Genomic DNA, 19,599 nt, shown 5'->3' on the forward strand with positions numbered 1-19,599 from the left:
AAGTCCTTGATTGAGCAGTTCAAAGTGGAGGAGTCTGTCAATATGTCCATTTTCTCCCAAAGTAAATTAAGTCCTTGATTGAGGATACTTATTGAGTTATATTGATTGATGTATCAGTTTATATAGTTTACTGTGATAGCTATCATAGAAGTTGTAGTTTGGTTTTATCTTAGTCTTCACCGGCATTGGGATGGAGATGGGAATTCTGGCCATGGTGCTAAAGAGACATTATCTTGAACAGAATTGTTAAATATAATGAAAAGGAAAGGTGAAAGTAAACAAACAGATCTGTTAACCACCTTTAAAAGCAAAATTTATAACAGCTGTTTACCTAATTTAAATTAAACCATATAAGTCACGTGATTTTTTTTTTTTTTTTTTTTTTTTTTTTTTTTTTTTTTTTTTTTTTTTTGGATCCATTTATATCTATTTATACATGAGCGCTCCTTATAAATGAAATATGGACATACACACATACAGACATACAACACAAAACAGTGCATACATAACATAGAACATATAGGACAATAGTAAATAAAGGCCTTGTAGCTATACCTAGGTGAAATCTCCATTGCAATGTTTAAAAACTTTACAGTTAAAAAAAAATAAAACACAGTCAAAAAATAAAACTGATCAGAAAAACATTAACCTAGGTTTGTATGAGCTCAAAAAGAAAGAGAAAATAAATAAATAAATAAAATAGAACCTTATGATGTGGGAAAAATGTAATAATAAAATAGATATTGAAAAAGGCACCGTGGTAAATCACTGTTGTAGATGTAAGAATAGCCAAGCTGGAGCTCTGGATATCAGCTGTTATGGATTTGAGTCAAATCATCTTCTTTTTCTGTAGAAATTGTTTTAGTTAATCTCTCTGGAATCCAAATTGGTTGCTGTTCCTCCTGTGGAAAAACACAGACGGAGCCCCGACTCCAGACTATTACTGGGTCCGGACCTTTCCATTGTTCTGTTAGAATATCTTTCCAAAGTACCTTAGGCTTATGTACATTTTTCGGATACATATGTCTTTCCGCAGCACTAAGTCCTGATGAATCCAAATTTAGAAAGTTTAGAGTAAAAAGGGTTATTTTAAGTTTATCTTTGGGGGATATATACCCTTTTCCAATTCCTTCCTTTTGTTTTAATAAGTACATTTTAATAGTTTGATGAGCTCTTTCAACTATGCCTTGACCCTGTGGATTGTATGGGATTCCTGTTATATGAGTAATGCCAAATGATGAGCAAAATTGTTTAAAAGAGTTAGACGTATAACCAGGAGCGTTATCAGTTTTTAACTGTTTAGGAACACCCACAGTGGCAAAATTTTGTAAGCAATGAGCTATAACATCTTTAGTTTTTTCTCCGGCATGAAGGGAGCCCATTAAAAATCCAGAAGAAGTATCAACTGTAACATGTAAATATTTTAATTTTCCAAATTCTGGCAAGTGTGTAACGTCCATCTGCCAAATATGGTTAGGTATCAGTCCTCTAGGATTGACTCCAAGATTAACTTGTGGTAAAAATGTCACACAATTTTGACATTGTTTTATTATATGTCTGGCTTGTTCCTTAGTTATTTTAAAACGTTTTTGTAAGGTATTAGCATTGACATGGAACCTTTTATGAAAATTTATAGCTTCTTCTATTGTGGAGAAAATATGTATGTCATGTGTAGATTTATCTGCTAGTTCATTACCCAAACTAAGGGCTCCAGGCAACCCTGTATGTGCCCTGATATGTCCAATAAAGAATGGATCTTTTCTGTCCCAGATTAGAGTTTGTATAGCAGAAAACAAAGAGAAAACAGTAGAGGAAGGAGAAATCCTACCAGCATCTTCAAGGGATGCTATAGCATTAACTACATACTGGCTATCAGAGAATAAATTAAATACAGAATCTTTGAACATCATAAAAGCTTGTAATACTGCATTGAGCTCTACCTTTTGAGCTGATTGTTTGGGTACTAAAAATGTAAAAGTTTGATCAGGGGTAACTACCGCTGCTGTACCATTGTTTGACCCATCAGTGAATATATTTGGAGCATTCATGATAGGGTTTTTTTTTGTCATTTTAGGAAAAACTACAGGATGCTTAGACCAAAAGGACAACAAGGGATTAGATGGCAAGTGATTATCAAATGAGACACTAGATTTACACATGATTATTGCCCAAGTATTTAACTCATTAGCTAACTCATCAATTTGATCCATAGTATATGGAGTAATAATTTTATTGGGAGAAATCCCAAACACTCCCTTCGCTGCTTTTATCCCTTTGAGTATTAATTGTCCTACAGCCTCAGGATATCTAGTAAGAATAGTATTAGGGGAATACGATAAATGTATCCACAATAATGGACCTTCTTGCCAAAATACTCCTGTAGGAATATTTTTTGTTGGTAGTACAATAAATAATAAAGGCAAACTTATATCAATTCTATCCAAATGCATATTTTCCATATATGTTTCAATGATTTTTAATGCCTTTCTTGCTTCAGGCGTTAACATGCGGGGTGAATTTGGATCTGATGGACCTTTTAGGATATCAAATAAGGGTCCTAATTCTCCTGTTGGTATGCCTAGGTAAGGCCTTATCCAGTTTATGTCTCCCAATAATTTTTGAAAGTCATTAAGTGATTTGAGTTGATCTACTCGTATTTGAATTTTTGGTGGACGGACCATGGTTGAGGATAATAAAACTCCTAAATAATTAATTGGAAAATTTAATTGTACTTTATCTATTGCTATGTCTAGATTATAATTTTTTAGTAAGTTTGTAAGTGTGGCATAACATTCTAGCAATGTGTTCTTATCTTTATGTGCTAATAACACATCATCCATATAGTGAAATATTTGTAGTTCAGGATTTTGATTTCTAAGTGGCTGGATTGCTTTATTAACATAAATTTGACACATAGTCGGGCTGTTCGCCATCCCCTGGGGTAAAACTTTCCACTCATATCTCTGATCAGGACCTTCATGATTTAGTGCAGGGATAGTAAATGCAAAATGTGGACTATCCTCGGGATGAATTGGAATTGAAAAGAAACAATCCTTAATATCTATAGTTAACACATGCCAGGTTTTTGGTAAAGCAGACAATTGGGGAATCCCTGATTGAGCAGGTCCCATAATAACCATCTCATTATTAATGGCTCTTAAATCTTGTAATAATCTCCATTTACCAGATTTCTTTTTAATGACAAAAATGGGAGTATTATGGGGAGATACGGAAGGTTGTAAATGTCCTTCCGCTAATTGTTGTTTGACCAGATCGTGGGCTACTTGTATCTTTTCTTTAGTCAGGGGCCACTGAGGAACCCACACTGGTCTTTCTGATTTCCATGTAATTTTGATTGTCTCAGTGGCCCTTTTTGAAAACCCAATCCATGTTTATTTATTTCTTGATCTATTTGAATTGGTGCTATCATATCTTGATCTTGTTTCCTTAATCCTTTTTCTTTTCTAAAGCCTTGTTTAGCCCTACTAGTGGGCGCGTTAGAATTGACGTTATTTGTTAATGTCAATCCTAATTGATCTAGGACATCCCGTCCCCATAAATTTATGGGAAGATGGTCCAATACATAAGGCTGTATAGTTCCTTCACATCCTTCAGGATCCCTCCAATCTAATACCATAGCACTTCTATGGGGGTTAGTTGCCACTCCTAGGCCTCGAAGCGTTTGAGTGGCTTGTTGCAATGGCCAGTGCTTTGGCCATTCCTGACGAGATATGATGCTGAGGTCAGCACCTGTGTCCAGCAGCCCATTAAAATCATGTCCTTGAATATTTAATTTTAGCATTGGGCGAGAATCTAAATTTAAAGAAAGCATAGCCCAATCTACACCTGTGGAGCCTAATCCCTTGGAACCTCTTTCTACATTACAACTGGAAAATTCATCATGTAGGCTGGGTATTATTAATAACTGTGCTATTCTATCTCCTGATGAAATTACGGATATACCTCTTGGAGAACTGGCTATAATTTTTATTTCACCCTCATAATCGGGATCAATTACCCCAGGACTTATCATAAGTCCTTTTAGTGTAGAAGAACTGCGTCCTAATAATAAGCCTACTGTTCCTTGGGGAAGAGGTCCTTTTATTCCTGTGGGAATGATTTGAACTCCCATCTCTGGAGTTAATACTGCTCTGGCAGAGGCACAGATGTCCAACCCTGCGCTCCCTCTAGTTTGTCTGATGAGGGATCTGATGGATAGTGCGTCCTGGGCACTACCTTGATGGTGCTGCTGGGTTCCTCCATTGCCCCGTATATTTGTGGCTTTGGGCCCCGGGGCATTGGGCCCTCCAATTCGTTTTTTGACAACGGGGCCTGATACCTTTCTCCACGATATTGTGGGTAGACACTTGGTCTTTGTCCATTTTTTGATAACGGAATACCCTCTATGGTGGTTTGAGAACGGCATTCATTAGCCCAATGTCTCCCTCTATGGCATCGTGGGCAAATACCCGGGATTCTACTCCTTTGATACCTAGCTTTGTTAAACCCTCCTCCTATGGGGCAATTTCTTTTAAAATGTCCTTTCTGATTGCAATTATAGCATGTTTTTGGTTTGGTATCTAAAGCCTGTTTTACTTCAGCTGCCATGACTTGTCCTTGTTCATCAATGTCGCTACATAATTTAATATATGTGTTTAAATCTCCATGTTTCCACGGTCTAATGACCTCTTTGCAGCAACGATTTGCTTGGTCATAAGCCAGTTGTTTTATAAATGGCATTGCCTGTTCTGTATTTTCAAATGTCTTAGAGGCTGTTTCAATAAGTCTAGCTACAAAGTCAGCGTAGGGCTCATTAACTCCTTGTGTTATCTTAGATAGTTGACCTTGTAAATCCCCTTGTCCCTTCAAAGTTTTCCATGCCTTAATTGCATTCATAGTGATCTGAGCGTATACGCCAGGATCATATCTAATCTGTTGCCTCTGACCCTCATAAGGTCCTTTCCCCAATAGCATTTGAGAATCTCTTTCAGGATAACCTGCTGCTGCATTTCGCCTAGCTGTCTCCCTGCAAAATTCCTCATTGGCAATTTTCCATAATAAATATTGTCCTCCATTTAGCACAGAGTGACACACGCTAGCCCAATCTTCTGGTGTTAAGTCCCAGCTGGTAATAGATTCGACCATTCTGACAGTAAAGGGAGCCGCAGGCCCGTAGGTTTGTACAGCTTCCTTTAATTGCTTTACTATTTTGAAATCTAAGGCACGGTAAACTCGTTCCCTTTCTTCTCCCCGCTCAACTACAGGGCATGCTAACTTTTGGGGTCCTGCCTCAGGATTCTGTTCATCACCTATGGAAACTGAGGGCTGCTCAGCTACAGGTGAAGCTGTTGGTTGAATTACGCCCTCTGGTGATGGAACGGAGTTAGTACTAGCCTCCCTATCTGAGGGTCGTTTTTTCCCTAAGCTTGCCTTCTTCAATTTTTCTTCTGTCTGACTAGCTTGAGGGACCTTTTGTTTTGCTTGACCTAATAAGTTTTCTGCCATAGCCTGGACCTCTAACAATTTACTTAACAGTCTTTCGGTTTGTTTTTTACTAGATTCTAATCTACTATAAAGGTAACGTAACCCAATAAGGTAGGATAGAAGAAAGCCAAAACAGAATGAAACAGAAACGGAGAGGAGAAAAATGATTATATCAATTTTTTCTTTCTCAGGGCCGAATAACTTAAAACCTTGAGCCAACCATTTTTCCCAATTCGCCTGAAAAAATTGTAAGGCTAGAGAGCCTGAAATAAAAGCAGAATAAATCAAAACAAAAATACCCATTCTGTCGCCTTTCCTTAGGGGCGAGCGATATCACTCACCTATAAATTTTGGGCGTTCCCCGTACAAGGGCCACCAAAATGCTGCAGGCTGGACGGCGGGGCCCGCGTGAGCCTTGGCTCCGCTTCTGCCCGCTGCTGTTTTCACCTGCTGCCTTCCTGCTGGGCGCTTTCGCGGGTCGCTGTCAGTGCACGCCGGCTTGCGATGCTGCAATCCGGCTGAGCACAAAAACACAAGCCAGATGGAACTGAAACAAAGTTTTATTTTGTGAGAGGCCGTGTGCGTCCCCCTAACAAGCCGGTCCACACACCCACACACGTGTGTCCCTACCGGACCCGGGGGGCTCCACTTCCCCCGGAACACCCTCCTACCATCCTTCCCCAACCAATGGGAACTCTCCAGGAGTCTTGTAACTTGAGTCCCCAAATGGGCCTAAGTGAACAGTAGGAGCCCAATTTCCATATGAATGTAATACTTTGCAGTGGCTCCTAGCAGGGATGAATGGATGGGTGATAAATTCCTGCCCTTTTCAAGGATTTAAAAGCTGCACATCCTGTGTGAGGCCCAGGAACAGGGAGATTCACACTCCTTACATTAAAGGAATTCTTCCCTCTCTGCCTTGCAAATGCACATCCCTGAGCCTGGGGCTCTGGGAGCCGCTTATGTTTCCTTCTTTGGTAGTTGTCTGTCTCTGTCATAGCTCAGGCTGCTAGGACACCTGGCCTTCCCCCAGAGTCCTAGTCAGACTGCCATGTCACCAACCCCATCATGTAAGGGAAGGAGCTCAGAAGTTCACAGTCTGCAGAAGTTCGCATAAAAGCAGCTTTTTCTGTCACTGTGCTGGGCAAGTTAACCCTTTAAGGACAACACCTGAGAAAGGGAGAGCTTCTTCTCCCTTTTCTCTCTTTTCCCTTGGCACTTCCGGGCCTGGCACCAGTGCTGGATACTGAGTGATTTTCATTTGTGACCATCTGACCCCTAATTACTTCTGTTAATTACTTGGACAGGATTTCCATATAAAAACAGCTTAAAACCTAGGGAAGTGGGAGGGGTGTTCTTCATCTGTCCTTGTCCACCACCTGCCCCTCCAGGGAGGAGACTGGACACAGCTTAGGTTATTTTATACCCCAGAAATCGATTTTTGCAGATTCTGAGCCCGGCTGAGGTCAACCTGTCCTCTGATGGACTCCCTCAAAGACCAGATGCTCTGCTAATCCCATGTTTTCTAAAGTGACTGATTTGCTTATGGGGGGGTGGGGAAGGAGTGTGATAGTGGGAAGAAAGGAGAGAGAGGGCAGAGGCCTCGGTCCACTGTGCAGTGTGGAATTAACTGGTCTTTTTATTTGTGGCCCCCTCTCTGATTTCCACCAAGGAAAGACCCGCCTATAGCAGCCGTAACCCTGTACAGAAGTCATAAGGGGAAACAGCTGGGCCTAGGGGGGTCAATCAGTGGTAGAGCACTCACCAGAATGCGTGAGTTCAATCCCCAGCACTCTCCCCACAACACACACACACACACACACACACACACACACACACACACACACACATACAAGAACAAAAGCCTACAGCTCCTACCATCCCTCAAACATCTCCTGATGCACAGGGCTACTATCTTGGCCCCTCCTCTAGTGCAGAAAGGCAGGGCACCAAAGATAGCAGGAAACAGTTTTATTTGGCTGCAGTCAGGTTCAGAGGGCACAGCTTTCACTGTAATCAACTAATTTCCTGAACCCCGAGTTCAGGCAGTTTCAGAATTTTATACCCAGCATGTAAGGGGAGGAGCTCAGAAGTTCACAGTCTGCAGAAGTTCACATAAAAGCAGCTTCTTCTTTCACTGTGCTGGGCAAGTTAACCCTTCAAGGACAACACCTGAGAAGGGGAGAGCTTCTTCTCCCTTTTCTCTCCTCCCCTGCCAGTTGTTACCATGGAGCCCAGGTGGTAACTTCTCTGATATTAGAAATGTAGACATCTCTGTGAAGCCCAGCTCAAGGCCAGAGGCCTTGTTAAAGGATTTATCTTTCTATTATCACATTTTGCATTTGCGAACACACTTCTATACTATACTACTATACTGGATCCATGTTTGTGGAAAATAAGTAAAGGGGCCTCAAGCACCTGGGTGCTGATCTCTTCCAGGCCAGTGGTCAAGTAATAGAGCAGCAGGAAAATAGGAAGTTTACATCCATTGAACTCTTTTGTAGAGATTCTTTTGCTCATAGTTCTAAAATCAATTATGGTGAAGATTTCTGGAGAAGCTTAGTTAAGGTTTTCTGTGGAGGGAGAGTGCCATTACATACGGGCACCAGGTTCTTTGGTCGTTCTTTCCTCTCATTCCCTCCACTTTTCCTGCCTAAGCCCTCCCTGTCCTAGAGGCTTTGTATGCAAGACCAGTTCGCTCGCTCATTCAAGATTTGTGTTAAGTAGCCACCCCAGGCCAGGCTCTGGTCAGGCAGCAGGCCATGAGGCCTCCACTGTGATGGTTTCCTGCCAGAGAAGACAAGTACAGGAGCAACCACTTGTCACAGGTATGATTACATCAGGGGTTCCCAGAGCAGGAGCCATCTCAGGGTCATGGCTCAGGGGTAAGAGAAAGAGTCTCTGGTGAGATCTGTGGAATACTCAGCAATAAGGGGTCTGTCCAAATGTCTGGCGATGGCCAGACTCTAGCAGGGCTTGTAGCAGTGGGAGGCCAGGCCAGGGGTGGTGGAAAAACTGAGCACTGGGACACCACCTGCCCCCAAAGCCAACCCCCCCTCAGCGCATCTACATAAAGGGCTTAGCATAGTGTCCTCTGTCCTTTTGAGATGTATGTGAAATTCATGCCAGCAACTCAAGTGTGTCCCTTTCAAGGACTTGGGGACCAGCTCTTTGACATGTGTTCAGGAAAGGTGGGGCCTCTGCCTCCAAGCCTCACAGGAGGGTGGGACCCTAACTTTTGTCATTGCCAGCTGCAGACCCTGGGCTAATCACACTCTCCTTGGCCAATGTTGTGTGATTCTTTACTTCTTTGACTCCCCTGAGCCCTCGACCTCCCCCTCCTTCATGCAGCCTCTAAAATGCCCAGTGGTATGAGCTACTCAGGAGGCTGAGGCAGGAGGATCACAAGGTCAAGGCCAGCCTGGACAACTTAGTGAGACTCTGCCTTAAAAAAACAAAAAAACCAAAAACCTGAGCATGCCTGGGTTCAAATCCTCAGGACTACAAATAAAATAAAATGCCCGGTGACCTCTGTATAAGCCAGAATGGAGGTCTGCTTTTGCCCCACTATAAAAATACGCTTTGTCTAACTAAGCCTGTTCTTGTTTCTCTTTGATGTTGTGAGAGGGACATTGTGAAGCAGAGCATGGGCTGGTCAGGCTAAGTGGGAGGGTTTGGAGCGAGGGGGCAGGTGGAGGATGTTCTAGGCAGAGAATAAGGGAAACCAAAGGAGGCTCAGAAGAGCTGGAGTGGAGAGGAGAGCGGGTCACTGGGGCCCTTGGTCTCCCTGGCACGAGTGTTCCTCTGCCCTGTGGGCAGCCTGTCCACGCATCCCCATGACCGCCTCTCAGGGGCACAGGGCGTCTCCTGCTTCCCTGGAGCTTCTCTTCCCTCATGGATTTGCTCTACCAGGTCCCACCCCCTATCTGCTGGGCTGCTTTGGGGCTGTCCAGCCCTCTCTGGAGACCAAGAGGATGCACACCACAGGGCTTCTTCCCTCTCTTAAAAACTGGGATGTGGGTCACACACCTAACGCTCATTCTTCTGTTCACTGTGGCACTGGGGATGGAACCCAGGACCTGGAGCTTGCTGTGCTCTCCCCGAGAGCCACTCGCCAGCCTGGAAGCTCAGCCTTTGCAATGGTGCAGCCAGGGGCCTTTAGCATCACACAGCCATCCCCACTGTCCAGCTCCAGAACACTTCATCTCCATGTCCATCAGCAGTGACCCCTATGCCCCTTCCCTGCTGAGAGCCACAGCTGAGTCGGAATGGCCCCTGCATTTTTCCAATAGTATTGGTTGACAGACGAGGCATTACTATCTGTCTCTGCTGCTACTTGGGAGTTCTCCTGGGGATTCCCAGGGATTCCTGGAGAGTTCCCATTGGTTGTGGAAGTGCAGGAGAAGGGGTTTCCAGAGGAGATATTTCCGGTGGCTGGTTCCTGGACGAGCCCCATGGTATTCGGGGGAATTCCCCAGGAGCATGTGTGAAGTGTTTTGGTGGAGTTCAAAAATAAAGTTTGTTCCTGCTTCAGTGGCTCCTGGTTTGTGCCCAACCAGACTGCGGCACTTCCCCAACCCCTGGCAGCCACCGATCTACCTCTGTGTCCACTTCCTATTCTGGACAGTTCCTATGAGCTCTTTCCTCAGCGTCTGCTATTCGGACCCCACACCTTGTTTATCCCTTCAGTGGGGCCTGGACATTGGACACCTCTGCCCCTGGGCAGCTGTGAGTGGTCTGCTGAGGACGCCCGTGGGCTCGAGTGTCTCCTGAGCATGCTGTCAGTCCCCCCAGGTGAATGTGGGAGGGTGGAATCTCTGGGTCCCCTGGTGACTCCAGGAGCTGCCTATGGGAACAAAATCTGGGCCCTTTTCCACTAGACACAGACAAGGGTTCCGATTTCTCTGTGTGTTCAATGGCCCTTGTTGCTGTGACTCTGCCATCCCCGTGGGTGTGAGGTGGCATGTGGTCTGGTGTGGCCTGAGGTGGTGCGAGCTGCCATGGAGCTCCCCTTGGGAGCTGGGGAGAAAGCCTCATGAGACCTTGAGCACACTCCTACCAAGGACTCTCAAGGAACTGCCCCTCCTTTCTAAAGCTCCAGGGAGGGCAGGTAACCAGAGCTGCCTGGCTCCCAGGCCTGAGGCTGCCAGCTGGGCTCTTTCCATTTAAAATCTACTTGGTAAGAGGCTCCATGAGTCTTCCCGCTGTGGTGCTTCCAGCCTCCACCGTCCCTGCCTCTCCTTAATGTGGCCCTGTCCTCAACCACACCCCACAGGGGTCAGGAGTGACAATGGGGCAAGGAGCAGGCTAGGGGCAGCAGGAGGCTGCAGGAAGGAGCTGCTCCCTCCATCCCTGGTCTTTATAGGGGCACTGCCTCCACTGCTCACCCCCATCCTCTTCTGCAGTCCCCACTAGTGAGATGGGCACTGGCCTCCCAAGGCAGCCATGTTGCCTGGCAAGAAGAGACTTCCCCGGGTCAGGCTCTGCTCACCCCACCACCGCTGCTCAGCCTTGGAGGGCACAGGGGCAGCCTTCTATGGCACTTGCCCTCAAGCCAACACAGCCTCCACCAGGCTGACACCCCTTCCCACAAGGGCATGAAGAGAAAAAAAATGCCCCTGGTTTGTAGTGATTGACTCTTTCTGTGTCTTGGCCAATGTCAGGCTACCAATGTGAAGTTACAGCAGACTCAGGAAGACACGAGCATAACTGGACTCAGCCACAGGGGGGAGCCATGTCCAGAGGCCTGTGCCCTCTCCCCACACGCTCCCAAGCCCATGCCAGAGACTAAGGGCAGAGGCGACTGGGGTACAAAAGCCCACTCAATCTACTTAAGGTGGAACAAGTCCTGGGAGACAATGCGTGCTCGAGAGTCCCCCAGGGATAGGGCTAAGTCTGGACATGCCCGGAATCCCACTGGTATTCATTTTTTCCTCTCCTGCTTCCCTCACTCCATTTCTGGTTTCTCCCTAGGGCTGCATCATTCTTTGTGGTGAGGCTGTCCTGTGCACCCAGCATCCCTGGCCTATGCCTACCAGATGTCAGTAGCATCCTTCCCCAATTGAGACAACCAACAATGTCTTCAAAATCTGCCAAATGTTCCCCAGGGGGAGGATTGGCCTTCCCCCCTGCTCCACCCTAAGACTTGAATTCTTCAACCTTGAAATGTCAAAGCCATAATCCCAGCTACTTGGGAGGCTGAGGAAGAAGGATTGCAAGTTCAAGGCCAGCTTCAGCAATTTAGAATTTATCTCAAGATAAAATAAAAAGGGCAGGGGATGTAGTTCCTTGGAAGAGTGTGCCTGGGTTCAACCCCAGCATGCACAAAAAGAAAAAAAAATGAAAAAGAAAAAAAAAGCCAGGTGAAGGGTTGACTTTGGGTTTATCAAAGAGAGCAGGACATATTGGGTGAGCAATTTATTTAAATTTATTTGATCCCCAGCTTTTTATTTAGAGAAAGGATCCCACTAAGTTGATTTGGGCCTCGATAAGTGGCTAAGGCTGGCCTTGAATTTGCAATCTTCCTGCCTGAAACTCTGAGCTGCTGGGATTGATTACAGGTGTGCACCACTGCATGTGGCTGGGAGAGTACTTTGATGGGGAATAGTGGAGGCAGACTGTGTCTCCCTCTGGACTTGAAGAAGCCGGCTGCTGCCTTACATTCTCCAGGTGCAGGGAAATAAATTCTTCACTTTTTTTTTTTTTTTTGCATTGTTGGGGATGGAACCCATGACTTCACACTATTAGGCAAGTGCTCTACCACTGAGTTACATCCCCAGCCCTGGGAAATGAATTCTGCCAAGAATCATGTGAGCTCAGAGTGGTGAGTAGGAAGGATGGAAATACAGGACAGAAGTAAGGGAAGAGAGGGATTTTGCCAGGAGGGCTGTGGACACAGACTCCTCTCGCCAGTGGCATTGGCCCTATCTTCCATGAGAACAACAGTTCTGCCCTGCTGTCCTCAGGCCTGGGGCCTTCCTTCCAGGACAGCCCTGTCTTGCAGAGAGAGCAAAGGCAGAGAACTCTACCTGCAACTGGGAGCCTCAGTTGCCCTTAGTTCTCCTCCACTTAGTCCTTAGGCCAGTGCAGCATATTTTGGGGTAATGTGTCTTGATCCTTCAGAGAAAGCACAGACAGGGCACAGAAATAATGAACTTGAAACAGTTAATGACCTCACTAACATCACACAAGTTCAATAGATATTGCAGATACACTCAGTGGGAATTTATTGCCAATGCCTCATGGACTTCAAGGCTGCTGTTATCAAAGATGTATGTTTTCTGTCACTTTAAAATAACTTGCATTTTCTAGAACTTTCCTATTCTGTTTGGTCTGGCTTCTTTCACTCAGTATGACTATTTCAAGGTTCATCCTTATTACACATATTAAAAGTTCATTCTTTTTATTGCTAAGGAGCTTTTATTTGTCTATTTTTCAGTGCTGGGGATGGAACCCAGGGCCTCCATCCTGCTAGGCAAGCCCCACCCCCCACCCCTGAGCCCCCTTCCTGTCATTACTGCTGCATAGACTTGAGGGCTCTGACAGTGATCAGGTCCTTTGATCTCTCCAGGCATGTTTCTCCAAAGGGGCAAATGGACAATGGACTCTTGAGGAAATGCTACCTGAATACCTCTGTGTCTTTCTTTCTGAGTTCAGAACTCATGGCACCAGGTGCAGGAACTTCTTACTTGTATGCTAGAGCCAGTGTGGTTTCTGCCTCAGAATCAGAAAGAAAAAAAGAAATCTGTTAGTTCCTGATTTGTGGAAAGTGAATGTCGGAGACTCCAGGATTCTGCAGCCCTCCATGTAAGGCAGTGGCCTCCGACAGCAGCCCTCCATCAATGGGCAACTCTCTTTTCGCCTGAGCAGCCACAGGGGCTGGGAGGACAGTGTTGCAGACACAGAGAGGATCAGCTGAAAGCCCAGAGTCAGCTCACCGTCAATTCTGCCCTCCCATTTCCACATCTCATGGGCAGCCCTGGCCCCAGTGGTTACACAGGACTTCTGTTTGGGCAGGGGAAGAGACAGGTGGTGAACCTCCTTGCCCAGAGCAAGTCCTGGATAGACATGGCTGGTGAGGGGGCTCAGTGGTGGAGCAGCCCAGCATGTACAGGGCCCTGGGTTCCACCTCAGCCCTGGGATCAGGGAGGGTGGATTAAGTAACTAAGTTTCAGCTGGAACATTAGAACTTTTAGAGTAGAGAAGATGGGATCAGTGGAGGCAGCACTGAGCCCAGACCCACTTGGCAATGAAGTCCTTCCCTTTACCTAGAGAGCTACAGCTTAATGGGCCACATCCCTGTACCTCCCAGGGAAGCCCTGCTGCCACTGGGAGAAGGGGTGTTGGCTGTGCTGTGCCTTTGGGATCTATTTTTCCTGGCTCCCCAGCTGGGCCTCCTCTGGGTACTTCTGCCTGGAACCTAGCTGTCTCTGGGTTTCTTGATTTTTTTTTTTTTTTTGCACTGGGAATTGAACCCAGGTTGCTTCACTCCTAAATCAACCTCACTCTTTTTTTATTTTTTTATTTTGAGACAGGGTATCACTAAAATGCTGAGGCTGACCTCGTACTTCAAATCCTCCTACCTCAGTTTCCCAAGTCTCTAGGATTTCAGGTGTTCCCACATGCTTAAACTTATACACAACCTTATCTTTTATTTTATTTATTTTTTTTGGGGGGGGGTATCAGGAATTGAACTCAGGGCCACTTCACCACTAAGCCACATCCCCAGCCCTCTTTTGTATTTTATTTGGAGACAGGGTCTCACTGAGGTGCTTAGCTGTTGAGGGCCACAGACGACACTTAACACCTTGCTGTTGCTGAGGCTGGCTTTGAACTCCAAATCCTCCTGTCTCTACCTCCAGGGCAACTGGAATTACAGGCATGTGCCATCATGCCTAGCCAAACTTATATGTCATTTTTTTTTTGTCTATACAGCAGGAAGATAATGTAGAGTGTAGGCAATTTTGAGGGCTTATAAATTATTATTTGGGTAACGAATAGTTCCGGAACTGCATGCACGCGCGAACACATTTGTGTGTGTGTGTGTGTATGTGTTTGTGTGTGTGTGTGTGTACACATGCACTGGGGATGGAACCCAGCAGGTCTGAGCACTGGGCTACCTCTTTAGAATCTGAATGAGCCCCGGGGACAGACACTATCTTGTAAGGGACATCTGACCAGAGGCAGCAACCTCCAGTGTTCTTTCTTGAGATAGATAAGTGGATTTCAAGGTGGGGTAGAGGAGGCCCCAATTCCCTTTGCAGCTTGCTCTTCTTGTAGGTCACGATGGCTTTGAACCCTGGGCTCCTTCAAGGAAAGTGACTACAGATGTGCCCTGGGGTCTTTCCAACCTTGAGAGGATGGAGAATGAAGAGAGTCAGGCTGATGATGACCTGGTGACCCGGTGAGCTCCTAGCACAGGCCAAGTACTTTCCATAATTTTCAAATATCCACACCAGAGTGGTCCTACTAGCTGCTTTTCCCTCATGGACACTGGGGCTCACAAGGGAATTCATGTGCCCAGTGAGAAACAGCCAGTACAAGGGCTCTGGATGGAATGGGAAGGAAGCTTCACAGTGGTTCTCTGGCATCCACAGGACACTGGCTTTTCTTTTTTCTTTTTTTGTAATGGGGATTGAACCCAGGGGTTCTCTACCACTAAGCCACATGGCTTGGCCTTTTAATTTTTTAATGAGATAGGGTCTCCCTATTGCTTAAGGCCTTGCTAATAGCTGGGGCTGGCCTCGAACTTGAGATCCTCCTGTCTTGGCCTCAACAGTCACTGGGATTACAGGCATGTGCAACCACACCCAGCACTCCTTATTATTATTATTTATTTATAAGGAATTGAGCCTGGTATAAGGGAGTGAGACTGGGGCATTTGCCAATGAGCTACATCCCCAGCCCTGCTCTGAGGAATAGAATATAAATATGCTGGAGTGCTGCTGAACTGGGCCCTGGAGAGGAGCCTAACACACCTGGAAGGCTGTGCTTTCTGCCCCTTGGGAGCCACTGTCATGTAGGAAGCTCAGCCCTCCTGAGACTACCATGCTGAGAAGTACACTCATCGGGGGAAGGCCCTTGTGGGCAACAGGCCACATACAGAGAAGACCAGAGAGCACTGTGGTACATAGCTGTAATCCCAGCAACTCAAGAGGATGAGACAGGAGGATCACAGGTTGCAGGCCAGCCTTAGCAACTTGAGACCCTGTGTCAAAATGTAGCTCAGTCATAACACTATGTATTAAGCACCTATGTGGCTAGGCAGGGGTTCAGGTAGGGTCCACATGGATGAAGATGGCAGGAGAGTCCCTGTCTCTGGGGCTGGCCACATATAAGAAGCTAGAATGTGCAATGTGGCCAACTGTGATCCATTCCCTCTATGGAACAACCATGGTGTGCATGATGGGGTGTTTAAGGTGGGCCTCTGAGGTGATGCCAACTGAGACCTGGAGAAGGAGCTAGTCTAGTATTGGGAAGTAGGGGGCATATGGGGACAGCAGAGAGCCCCCTGCCTGCCCCTTCCACAGCCAGAGCCACAGTCACCACAGCGGCTGAACCCCTGCTTCAGCAGCTGCTCCTGCCTGGCAAGTAGCAGATTTTCACCCCAAGAGGGAGAGAGAGCCAGTCTGCTTGAAGGAGAGTGACCTTGGCAACATGCTGCAGCTGCAGAAGGTGACAGCACTTTGATCTTTCTCCACACTCCTCCCAAATGGCAGCCTGGCCACAATTCTACAGATCCGAGCCCCTTCAGAACACTTGTCCACTTGTTCTGGAAGCTGCAGATGCTTGGAGCAAGGAGAGAGTTATTTGATCACAAAAAGAACAATCGAGAAATGGTTTGGTTAAATCCACAGGAAGGGGGTGGAGGAGTGTCCTGCTTTATTCATCACACTGGGCAGATTGTCAGCAAATGACCAAATAAAAAAATCTATTTTGAGCTCCCACCGAACAGAGAACAATCCTAGTCTTGAGTCCTGTTCCTCAGTTATGCCATAAAGTAGATTTTAACCTCCAGTGGTATCTGAATTAGGCAACTGGAAGTCCTTTTAAATAGCCTGGTCACACAGTGCAGGCTAAAATTCTAAAGTACCTGTGGTTTCTGTCCTCTGACCTTGACTAGAGTTGTCTGATCTTTCCGAGTTAACCTCTCCCTTCACTTCCCTGAACAAATCTGCAAGTAGCACCAGGCTTACTGGACTGCTGGTCTGTCTTGGTAGCTCAGACTTGCTTCTTTGCCCTGAGCAGAGGCACATAAAAAAAGCAGGGCTTCAAATCCAGCAAGACAGGTATGGCAGTTATGTCCCATGCTTCCCAAGGATTTCAAATTAGCAGCCTGGTGTGGTACCACACACCTGTGGTCCCAGTGGCTTCGGAGACTGAGGCAGGAGGATCAAGTTCAAGGCCAGCCTCAGCAACTTAACTATGTCCTATGGAACTTGGAACCTGTCTTAAAAAGGGTTGGGGATGTGGCCTAATTGTTGAGCACTCTTTGTTTCAATACCCACATACACACACACACAAAAAAAAAAAAAATCATCATAGCAGTAAAAATTTAGTACATTTTTATTATGGAATAATAGAGCCAAAACCCAAGTAACATAGTAAAATGAAGGCCCTTATACCTATCTTCCTGAAGGCCAACCCTAACCCATTTTTCAGGGGTACTGGGGATTGAAGCCAGGGCATTTGACCAGAGCTACATCCCCAGCCCTTATTTTGAGATGATCATCCTGAGTTGTCAAGACTGGACTCAAACTTGAGGCCATATGCACACATGAACCCCATCAGAAATTTATAAGAAGCATTTCTTGAGGTTCTGGAGATCAAACTCATGGCCTCATGCCTGCAGGGCGCACTCTACCTGAGCCTCACCCCCAGCCCAAGAAAGCTAATGTGTTGTGCATGTCAATAATCCCCTGCCTACCCAATGCCACTGGGTTTCAGGCAATAAAATCTGTATGTTTGAGGTGAAGAACACAATTGTAAGAATAAATCTGGATGTCATGGACAGGACTGATGTCCTTCACCAGCTGCATCAACTCCTTCCGAACCTGGTCAATTTCATGGGGTTGATCTCAACCCAAAAATCCCTGAGGATTTCGTCAAAGCTCTCCACAGGGGCAGGGTTCTTTGCTTGTTCCAGTGGCAGGCTAGCAGTGTGGCTCAGCAGGTTCTTAAGAGCAATCAGGGGGATTTGGTTCCCACAGAAACTGAAGGTTTTGAGCTGGGAACAGTGACCCAGGGCTGGTAAGATGGCATTTAGCTGGGACTCTGTTATCTCACAAAACTCTAAGACCAGGGTCTCAAGGGTGTGTGCCACCTTCTCCAGCAGGACCCAGAGAGGCGCAGGACTCATATCTTTCATGGAAAAAGAGCTGAGATCCAGAGACTTCAGTTGATCAGTGCTCAGACACATGGACAGATGCCTTAAATCCTTCTCCTTGAGTGGTCAACCTCTCGGCGAAAGTGTTTTCAAGGGGGTCTGACTCCTGGAGAGAAAACAAAGAGTTACTTCTGGAGAATGAAGGCACCAAGTGGATATAGTGGGAAATGGTAGGTGAGAACTGTCTAAACCCAAACCCAAGGTCGACCTGACCTTCTGATGATGGTGGACCCCCAGGACACTGCAGGTTGCAAAATCTGCTCATACACATCAACCTTTTTCAGGGTGAGCCTTTCACCACCAGGTGAGTGACCAGATAGGTCCATCATCTCTAAGGCTCCTCCCCTAACTGCCAAGAAGAAGGCCACAGCTCTGGCCACAGGAGGCCAGGGGGAGTCATGTACAAAGGACAAACCCAGGCAAGATGAAGGAAAACCACCTGAGTTGTCCACCTGTGGGGCTCACACCCTGTACCCTCCATCCCTGCTCCTCACCCTCAACTCCAGAATCACCACCTGAGGCTCAGAGCAGCCTTCCCCAGGGGGGAATTGGGGGCAGCTCCTCTGCTCCCCACTGGAGAGCACAGAGCTTCCCTGTTGCAAGTCGCAGGTGTGGGGGCTTCCCTCTTCCAGCGTCCTCTCCTCTACACCATCTCCCATCTCCTTCACTGGACAGGCCTCCCAGGGAAGGAACCTCATCCACCCTCACTAGCTCTTGTCCCCCCCAGCTGGCTTCCCAGCATGGTGGCATTTCCCAGACCATGCACCCCAGTTTAGCCCTCTGCTTCTGTGTGGGTGGTGATGAGACTGTCCTTCAGGACTGAGCAGGGGACCAGAACCTGAGGTCACTCAGTCATTCTCCAGCATCTCCTTCCCTGACATGGCCAGTGGCCGGAGCACAAGCCCTTTAACTGCTCAGTAAGCAAAAATGGCTATTGCAGCAATGCACACCCCTCATGCTTATAGGATGATTTTGTGCAGCGCTCAGTAGAGGAAGAAGACATTGTTCACGTAGAGCTCACGGAGTTTGTTCACCTTCCGCAGTTGAAGGTTGTGTCTATGGGAATACCACCTGTTTATGGAGCGCCTGCTGAAGACCTGAGGGCTCATTTTGGAGAGATGGAGGACGCGAAGGTTCCTCATCTTGATCAGGATAAAACAAAATTGTTCCATTATTTTCCAACTCTAGTGGTCAGCATTCACCTCCAGTTCCCGCAGGTAGTAAAAGGACACAGTCCTCCAGATTTGATAGTCTGAGTAGAAACAATCAACCTGGAGCTTCTTGCAGTATATACAGACCACCCTCCTTGCTTCCCCCACCCACTCAGTGAGGATGCCAAGGAATCTTCGGAAGACTTTGTCCAGACAGAATTCTATGAAGATCTTCAAGTGTGGCTTCGTTGCTCTTTGGCTGCATTTCTCTCTTTCCTTTGGAGACGTGGCCTCTTGTGAGCAGGCGCCCAGTGGGGCTCTGGACCACTCATTGGGGCAGTCCTGATTCAATCGAAAATCGATTGCTTTCAGTTTCTATTTCCTATGGAAAAAACGGGAAGGATGCTGGAAAAATAGACAAAGACCTGCCAACTTCCAATCTGTGCATTAGACCCCAATGAACCCCTTGTTCTGGGCGGTTGCTCCTCTGCTCTCCTATTTTTCTCCATATCCTTTCTCCTTGAATCCAGCCAGGGACCCTCCCCGTGGAGGGGGAAGGGCAGCCTCCTCCCTGGCACC

The 19,599-nt window shown here is 46.6% G+C and overlaps 1 pseudogene; it reads right to left on the reverse strand.

Moving 5' to 3' along the window:
* The window catches only part of LOC101961571 (SH3 and PX domain-containing protein 2A-like), a 62,418-nt pseudogene extending 43,890 nt beyond the window's left edge, over positions 1-18,528 (reverse strand).
* Between the last annotated feature and the right edge of the window lie 1,071 nt (positions 18,529-19,599).

This window comes from Ictidomys tridecemlineatus, chromosome 8 (genome assembly GCF_052094955.1).
Source record: "Ictidomys tridecemlineatus isolate mIctTri1 chromosome 8, mIctTri1.hap1, whole genome shotgun sequence".
In the NCBI taxonomy this organism is placed as follows: domain Eukaryota; kingdom Metazoa; phylum Chordata; class Mammalia; order Rodentia; family Sciuridae; genus Ictidomys; species Ictidomys tridecemlineatus.